Genomic DNA, 9,204 nt, shown 5'->3' with positions numbered 1-9,204 from the left:
CGCTTCTCTCCAGTTTTATTGTGAAGCTATTTCCTTTTCCACCAGAGGCCTCAAAGCGATCCAAATGTCCACTTGCAGATTTTATAAAAGTACTCTTTCAAAGCTGCCCAGTCAAAAGAACAGTTCAACTCTGTGAGACGAATGCTCACATTACAAAGAAGTTTGTGAGAATTCTTCTGTCTAGTTATTATGTGAAGATATTTCGTTATCCACCAGAGGCCTCAAAGCCCTCCAAATATCCACCTGCAGATTCTACAAAAAGAGTGTTTCAAAACTGCTCAATGAAAAGTAAGGATCAACTCTGTGAGATGAATGCACACATCACAAAGAAGTTTGTCAGAATGCTTCTGTCTAGTTTTTAGGTGGAGATATTTCCTTTTGCTCCACAGGCCTCAAAGCGCTTCAAATGTTCACATGCAAATTCTACAAAAAGAGGGTTTCAAAGCTGCTCAATCAAAAGAAAGGTTCAACTCTGTGAGATGAATGCACACATCAGAAAGAAGTTTGTCAGAAGGCTTCCATCTAGTTTGTATGTGAATATATTTCTTTTTCGACCCTAGGCCTCCAAGCGCTTCAAATGTCCACTTGCAGATTCTACGAAAAGTGTTTCAAAATGGCTCAATGGAAAGTAAGGTTTAACTCTGTGAGATTAATGCACACACCACAAAGAAATTGGTCAGAATGCTTCTGTCTCCTTCTGATGTGAAGATATTTTCTTTTCCACCATAGGCCTCAAAGCACTTCGAATGTCCACTTGCATTTATTACAAAAGTGGTCTTTCAAAGATGCTCAATCAAAAGAAAGGGTCAAGTCTGAGAGAGAAATGCACACAGCCCAAAGGAGGCTCTCAGATCGCTTCTGTCAAGTTTTTATTTGAAGATATTTCCTTTTCCACCGTAGGCCTCAAAGCACAACAAATATCCACTTGCAGATTCTACAAAAAGAGTGTTTCAAGATTGCTTAATCAAAAGAAAGGTTCAACTCTGTGAGATGAATGCACACATCTCGAAGAAGTTTGTCAAAATGCGTCTGTCTAATTTTTATGTGAAGATATTTCCTTTTCCACCTTAGGCTTCATAGCGTTCCAAATGTCCACTTGCAGATTCTACAAAAAGAGTGTTTCACAACTGCTCAATCACAAGAAAGTTGAAATCTATGAAATAAATTCACACATCACAAAGAAGTTTGTCAGAAGGCTTCTGTCTAGTTTTTATGTGAAGATATTGCCTTTTCCACCATAGGCCTCAAAGCGCTCCAAATGTCCACTAGCAGATTCTACGAAAAGAGTGTTTCAAAGCTGCTGAATCAAAGGAAAGATTCAACTCTGTGAGATGAATGCAGATATCACAAATAAGTTTCTCAGAATGCTTCTGTCTAGTTATTATATGAAGACATTTCGTTTTCCAACAAAGGCCTCAAAGCGCTCCAAATGACTACTTGCAGATTCTACAAAAAGAGTGTTTCAAAACTGCTCAATGAAAATTAAGGTTCAACTCTGTGAGAAGAATGCACACATCACAAAAAAGTTTGTCTGAGTGCTTCTGTCTACTTGTTATGTGAAGATATTTCCTTTTCCGTCAGAGGCCTCAAGCCACTGCAAATATCCACTGGGAGATTCTACAGAGAGAGTGTTTCAAAGTTGCTCAGTCAAAAGAAAGGTTCAACTCTGTGAGTTCAATGCACACATCACAAAGGAGTTTGTCACAATGCTTCTGTCTAGTCTTTATGTGAAGATATTTCCTTTTCCACCATAGGCCTCCAAGCAATCCAAAGGTCCACTTTCAAATTCTACAAAAAGTGTGTTTCAAAACTGCTCAATGAAAAGCAAGGTTCAACTCTGTGAGATGAATGTACACATCACAAAGAAGTTTGTCAGAACGCTTCTCTCCAGTTTTATTGTGAAGCTATTTCCTTTTCCACCAGAGGCCTCAAAGCGATCCAAATGTCCACTTGCAGATTTTATAAAAGTACTCTTTCAAAGCTGCCCAGTCAAAAGAACAGTTCAACTCTGTGAGTCGAATGCTCACATTACAAAGAAGTTTGTGAGAATTCTTCTGTCTAGTTATTATGTGAAGATATTTCGTTATCCACCAGAGGCCTCAAAGACCTCCAAATATCCACCTGCAGATCCTACAAAAAGAGTGTTTCAAAACTGCTCAATGAAAAGTAAGGATCAACTCTGTGAGATGAATGCACACATCACAAAGAAGTTTGTCAGAATGCTTCTGTCTAGTTTTTAGGTGGAGATATTTCCTTTTGCTCCACAGGCCTCAAAGCGCTTCAAATGTTCACATGCAAATTCTACAAAAAGAGGGTTTCAAAGCTGCTCAATCAAAAGAAAGGTTCAACTCTGTGAGATGAATGCACACATCAGAAAGAAGTTTGTCAGAAGGCTTCCATCTAGTTTGTATGTGAATATATTTCTTTTTCGACCCTAGGCCTCCAAGCGCTTCAAATGTCCACTTGCAGATTCTACGAAAAGTGTTTCAAAATGGCTCAATGGAAAGTAAGGTTTAACTCTGTGAGATTAATGCACACACCACAAAGAAATTGGTCAGAATGCTTCTGTCTCCTTCTGATGTGAAGATATTTTCTTTTCCACCACAGGCCTCAAAGCACTTCGAATGTCCACTTGCATTTATTACAAAAGTGGTCTTTCAAAGATGCTCAATCAAAAGAAAGGGTCAAGTCTGAGAGATAAATGCACACAGCCCAAAGGAGGCTCTCAGATCGCTTCTGTCAAGTTTTTATTTGAAGATATTTCCTTTTCCACCGTAGGCCTCAAAGCACAACAAATATCCACTTGCAGATTCTACAAAAAGAGTGTTTCAAGATTGCTTAATCAAAAGAAAGGTTCAACTCTGTGAGATGAATGCACACATCTCGAAGAAGTTTGTCAAAATGCGTCTGTCTAATTTTTATGTGAAGATATTTCCTTTTCCACCTTAGGCTTCATAGCGTTCCAAATGTCCACTTGCAGATTCTACAAAAAGAGTGTTTCACAACTGCTCAATCACAAGAAAGTTGAAATCTATGAAATAAATTCACACATCACAAAGAAGTTTGTCAGAAGGCTTCTGTCTAGTTTTTATGTGAAGATATTGCCTTTTCCACCATAGGCCTCAAAGCGCTCCAAATGTCCACTAGCAGATTCTACGAAAAGAGTGTTTCAAAGCTGCTGAATCAAAGGAAAGATTCAACTCTGTGAGATGAATGCAGATATCACAAATAAGTTTCTCAGAATGCTTCTGTCTAGTTATTATATGAAGACATTTCGTTTTCCAACAAAGGCCTCAAAGCGCTCCAAATGACTACTTGCAGATTCTACAAAAAGAGTGTTTCAAAACTGCTCAATGAAAATTAAGGTTCAACTCTGTGAGAAGAATGCACACATCACAAAAAAGTTTGTCTGAGTGCTTCTGTCTACTTGTTATGTGAAGATATTTCCTTTTCCGTCAGAGGCCTCAAGCCACTGCAAATATCCACTGGGAGATTCTACAGAGAGAGTGTTTCAAAGTTGCTCAGTCAAAAGAAAGGTTCAACTCTGTGAGTTGAATGCACACATCACAAAGGAGTTTGTCACAATGCTTCTGTCTAGTCTTTATGTGAAGATATTTCCTTTTCCACCATAGGCCTCCAAGCAATCCAAAGGTCCACTTTCAAATTCTACAAAAAGTGTGTTTCAAAACTGCTCAATGAAAAGCAAGGTTCAACTCTGTGAGATGAATGTACACATCACAAAGAAGTTTGTCAGAACGCTTCTCTCCAGTTTTATTGTGAAGCTATTTCCTTTTCCACCAGAGGCCTCAAAGCGATCCAAATGTCCACTTGCAGATTTTATAAAAGTACTCTTTCAAAGCTGCCCAGTCAAAAGAACAGTTCAACTCTGTGAGTCGAATGCTCACATTACAAAGAAGTTTGTGAGAATTCTTCTGTCTAGTTATTATGTGAAGATATTTCGTTATCCACCAGAGGCCTCAAAGCCCTCCAAATATCCACCTGCAGATTCTACAAAAAGAGTGTTTCAAAACTGCTCAATGAAAAGTAAGGATCAACTCTGTGAGATGAATGCACACATCACAAAGAAGTTTGTCAGAATGCTTCTGTCTAGTTTTTAGGTGGAGATATTTCCTTTTGCTCCACAGGCCTCAAAGCGCTTCAAATGTTCACATGCAAATTCTACAAAAAGAGGGTTTCAAAGCTGCTCAATCAAAAGAAAGGTTCAACTCTGTGAGATGAATGCACACATCAGAAAGAAGTTTGTCAGAAGGCTTCCATCTAGTTTGTATGTGAATATATTTCTTTTTCGACCCTAGGCCTCCAAGCGCTTCAAATGTCCACTTGCAGATTCTACGAAAAGTGTTTCAAAATGGCTCAATGGAAAGTAAGGTTTAACTCTGTGAGATTAATGCACACACCACAAAGAAATTGGTCAGAATGCTTCTGTCTCCTTCTGATGTGAAGATATTTTCTTTTCCACCACAGGCCTCAAAGCACTTCGAATGTCCACTTGCATTTATTACAAAAGTGGTCTTTCAAAGATGCTCAATCAAAAGAAAGGGTCAAGTCTGAGAGATAAATGCACACAGCCCAAAGGAGGCTCTCAGAGTGCTTCTGTCAAGTTTTTATTTGAAGATATTTCCTTTTCCACCGTAGGCCTCAAAGCACAACAAATATCCACTTGCAGATTCTACAGAAAGAGTGTTTCAAGATTGCTTAATCAAAAGAAAGGTTCAACTCTGTGAGATGAATGCACACATCTCGAAGAAGTTTGTCAAAATGCGTCTGTCTGATTTTTATGTGAAGATATTTCCTTTTCCACCTTAGGCTTCATAGCGTTCCAAATGTCCACTTGCAGATTCTACAAAAAGAGTGTTTCACAACTGCTCAATCACAAGAAAGTTGAAATCTATGAAATAAATTCACACATCACAAAGAAGTTTGTCAGAAGGCTTCTGTCTAGTTTTTATGTGAAGATATTGCCTTTTCCACCATAGGCCTCAAAGCGCTCCAAATGTCCACTAGCAGATTCTACGAAAAGACTGTTTCAAAGCTGCTGAATCAAAGGAAAGATTCAACTCTGTGAGATGAATGCAGATATCACAAATAAGTTTCTCAGAATGCTTCTGTCTAGTTATTATATGAAGACATTTCGTTTTCCAACAAAGGCCTCAAAGCGCTCCAAATGACTACTTGCAGATTCTACAAAAAGAGTGTTTCAAAACTGCTCAATGAAAATTAAGGTTCAACTCTGTGAGAAGAATGCACACATCACAAAAAAGTTTGTCTGAGTGCTTCTGTCTACTTGTTATGTGAAGATATTTCCTTTTCCGTCAGAGGCCTCAAGCCACTGCAAATATCCACTGGGAGATTCTACAGAGAGAGTGTTTCAAAGTTGCTCAGTCAAAAGAAAGGTTCAACTCTGTGAGTTGAATGCACACATCACAAAGGAGTTTGTCACAATGCTTCTGTCTAGTCTTTATGTGAAGATATTTCCTTTTCCACCATAGGCCTCCAAGCAATCCAAAGGTCCACTTTCAAATTCTACAAAAAGTGTGTTTCAAAACTGCTCAATGAAAAGCAAGGTTCAACTCTGTGAGATGAATGTACACATCACAAAGAAGTTTGTCAGAACGCTTCTCTCCAGTTTTATTGTGAAGCTATTTCCTTTTCCACCAGAGGCCTCAAAGCGATCCAAATGTCCACTTGCAGATTTTATAAAAGTACTCTTTCAAAGCTGCCCAGTCAAAAGAACAGTTCAACTCTGTGAGTCGAATGCTCACATTACAAAGAAGTTTGTGAGAATTCTTCTGTCTAGTTATTATGTGAAGATATTTCGTTATCCACCAGAGGCCTCAAAGCCCTCCAAATATCCACCTGCAGATCCTACAAAAAGAGTGTTTCAAAACTGCTCAATGAAAAGTAAGGATCAACTCTGTGAGATGAATGCACACATCACAAAGAAGTTTGTCAGAATGCTTCTGTCTAGTTTTTAGGTGGAGATATTTCCTTTTGCTCCACAGGCCTCAAAGCGCTTCAAATGTTCACATGCAAATTCTACAAAAAGAGGGTTTCAAAGCTGCTCAATCAAAAGAAAGGTTCAACTCTGTGAGATGAATGCACACATCAGAAAGAAGTTTGTCAGAAGGCTTCCATCTAGTTTGTATGTGAATATATTTCTTTTTCGACCCTAGGCCTCCAAGCGCTTCAAATGTCCACTTGCAGATTCTACGAAAAGTGTTTCAAAATGGCTCAATGGAAAGTAAGGTTTAACTCTGTGAGATTAATGCACACACCACAAAGAAATTGGTCAGAATGCTTCTGTCTCCTTCTGATGTGAAGATATTTTCTTTTCCACCACAGGCCTCAAAGCACTTCGAATGTCCACTTGCATTTATTACAAAAGTGGTCTTTCAAAGATGCTCAATCAAAAGAAAGGGTCAAGTCTGAGAGATAAATGCACACAGCCCAAAGGAGGCTCTCAGATCGCTTCTGTCAAGTTTTTATTTGAAGATATTTCCTTTTCCACCGTAGGCCTCAAAGCACAACAAATATCCACTTGCAGATTCTACAAAAAGAGTGTTTCAAGATTGCTTAATCAAAAGAAAGGTTCAACTCTGTGAGATGAATGCACACATCTCGAAGAAGTTTGTCAAAATGCGTCTGTCTAATTTTTATGTGAAGATATTTCCTTTTCCACCTTAGGCTTCATAGCGTTCCAAATGTCCACTTGCAGATTCTACAAAAAGAGTGTTTCACAACTGCTCAATCACAAGAAAGTTGAAATCTATGAAATAAATTCACACATCACAAAGAAGTTTGTCAGAAGGCTTCTGTCTAGTTTTTATGTGAAGATATTGCCTTTTCCACCATAGGCCTCAAAGCGCTCCAAATGTCCACTAGCAGATTCTACGAAAAGAGTGTTTCAAAGCTGCTGAATCAAAGGAAAGATTCAACTCTGTGAGATGAATGCAGATATCACAAATAAGTTTCTCAGAATGCTTCTGTCTAGTTATTATATGAAGACATTTCGTTTTCCAACAAAGGCCTCAAAGCGCTCCAAATGACTACTTGCAGATTCTACAAAAAGAGTGTTTCAAAACTGCTCAATGAAAATTAAGGTTCAACTCTGTGAGAAGAATGCACACATCACAAAAAAGTTTGTCTGAGTGCTTCTGTCTACTTGTTATGTGAAGATATTTCCTTTTCCGTCAGAGGCCTCAAGCCACTGCAAATATCCACTGGGAGATTCTACAGAGAGAGTGTTTCAAAGTTGCTCAGTCAAAAGAAAGGTTCAACTCTGTGAGTTGAATGCACACATCACAAAGGAGTTTGTCACAATGCTTCTGTCTAGTCTTTATGTGAAGATATTTCCTTTTCCACCATAGGCCTCCAAGCAATCCAAAGGTCCACTTTCAAATTCTACAAAAAGTGTGTTTCAAAACTGCTCAATGAAAAGCAAGGTTCAACTCTGTGAGATGAATGTACACATCACAAAGAAGTTTGTCAGAACGCTTCTCTCCAGTTTTATTGTGAAGCTATTTCCTTTTCCACCAGAGGCCTCAAAGCGATCCAAATGTCCACTTGCAGATTTGATAAAAGTACTCTTTCAAAGCTGCCCAGTCAAAAGAACAGTTCAACTCTGTGAGTCGAATGCTCACATTACAAAGAAGTTTGTGAGAATTCTTCTGTCTAGTTATTATGTGAAGATATTTCGTTATCCACCAGAGGCCTCAAAGCCCTCCAAATATCCACCTGCAGATTCTACAAAAAGAGTGTTTCAAAACTGCTCAATGAAAAGTAAGGATCAACTCTGTGAGATGAATGCACACATCACAAAGAAGTTTGTCAGAATGCTTCTGTCTAGTTTTTAGGTGGAGATATTTCCTTTTGCTCCACAGGCCTCAAAGCGCTTCAAATGTTCACATGCAAATTCTACAAAAAGAGGGTTTCAAAGCTGCTCAATCAAAAGAAAGGTTCAACTCTGTGAGATGAATGCACACATCAGAAAGAAGTTTGTCAGAAGTCTTCCATCTAGTTTGTATGTGAATATATTTCTTTTTCGACCCTAGGCTTCCAAGCGTTTCAAATGTCCACTTGCAGATTCTACGAAAAGTGTTTCAAAATGGCTCAATGGAAAGTAAGGTTTAACTCTGTGAGATTAATGCACACACCACAAAGAAATTGGTCAGAATGCTTCTGTCTCCTTCTGATGTGAAGATATTTTCTTTTCCACCACAGGCCTCAAAGCACTTCGAATGTCCACTTGCATTTATTACAAAAGTGGTCTTTCAAAGATGCTCAATCAAAAGAAAGGGTCAAGTCTGAGAGATAAATGCACACAGCCCAAAGGAGGCTCTCAGAGTGCTTCTGTCAAGTTTTTATTTGAAGATATTTCCTTTTCCACCGTAGGCCTCAAAGCACAACAAATATCCACTTGCAGATTCTACAGAAAGAGTGTTTCAAGATTGCTTAATCAAAAGAAAGGTTCAACTCTGTGAGATGAATGCACACATCTCGAAGAAGTTTGTCAAAATGCGTCTGTCTGATTTTTATGTGAAGATATTTCCTTTTCCACCTTAGGCTTCATAGCGTTCCAAATGTCCACTTGCAGATTCTACAAAAAGAGTGTTTCACAACTGCTCAATCACAAGAAAGTTGAAATCTATGAAATAAATTCACACATCACAAAGAAGTTTGTCAGAAGGCTTCTGTCTAGTTTTTATGTGAAGATATTGCCTTTTCCACCATAGGCCTCAAAGCGCTCCAAATGTCCACTAGCAGATTCTACGAAAAGACTGTTTCAAAGCTGCTGAATCAAAGGAAAGATTCAACTCTGTGAGATGAATGCAGATATCACAAATAAGTTTCTCAGAATGCTTCTGTCTAGTTATTATATGAAGACATTTCGTTTTCCAACAAAGGCCTCAAAGCGCACCAAATGACTACTTGCAGATTCTACAAAAAGAGTGTTTCAAAACTGCTCAATGAAAATTAAGGTTCAACTCTGTGAGAAGAATGCACACATCACAAAAAAGTTTGTCTGAGTGCTTCTGTCTACTTGTTATGTGAAGATATTTCCTTTTCCGTCAGAGGCCTCAAGCCACTGCAAATATCCACTGGGAGATTCTACAGAGAGAGTTTTTCAAAGTTGCTCAGTCAAAAGAAAGGTTCAACTCTGTGAGTTCAATGCACACATCACAA

The sequence above is a fragment of the Pan paniscus genome, chromosome Y, assembly GCF_029289425.2.
Source record: "Pan paniscus chromosome Y, NHGRI_mPanPan1-v2.0_pri, whole genome shotgun sequence".
NCBI classification, from domain to species: domain Eukaryota; kingdom Metazoa; phylum Chordata; class Mammalia; order Primates; family Hominidae; genus Pan; species Pan paniscus.
This window is presented reverse-complemented; position numbering follows the sequence as displayed.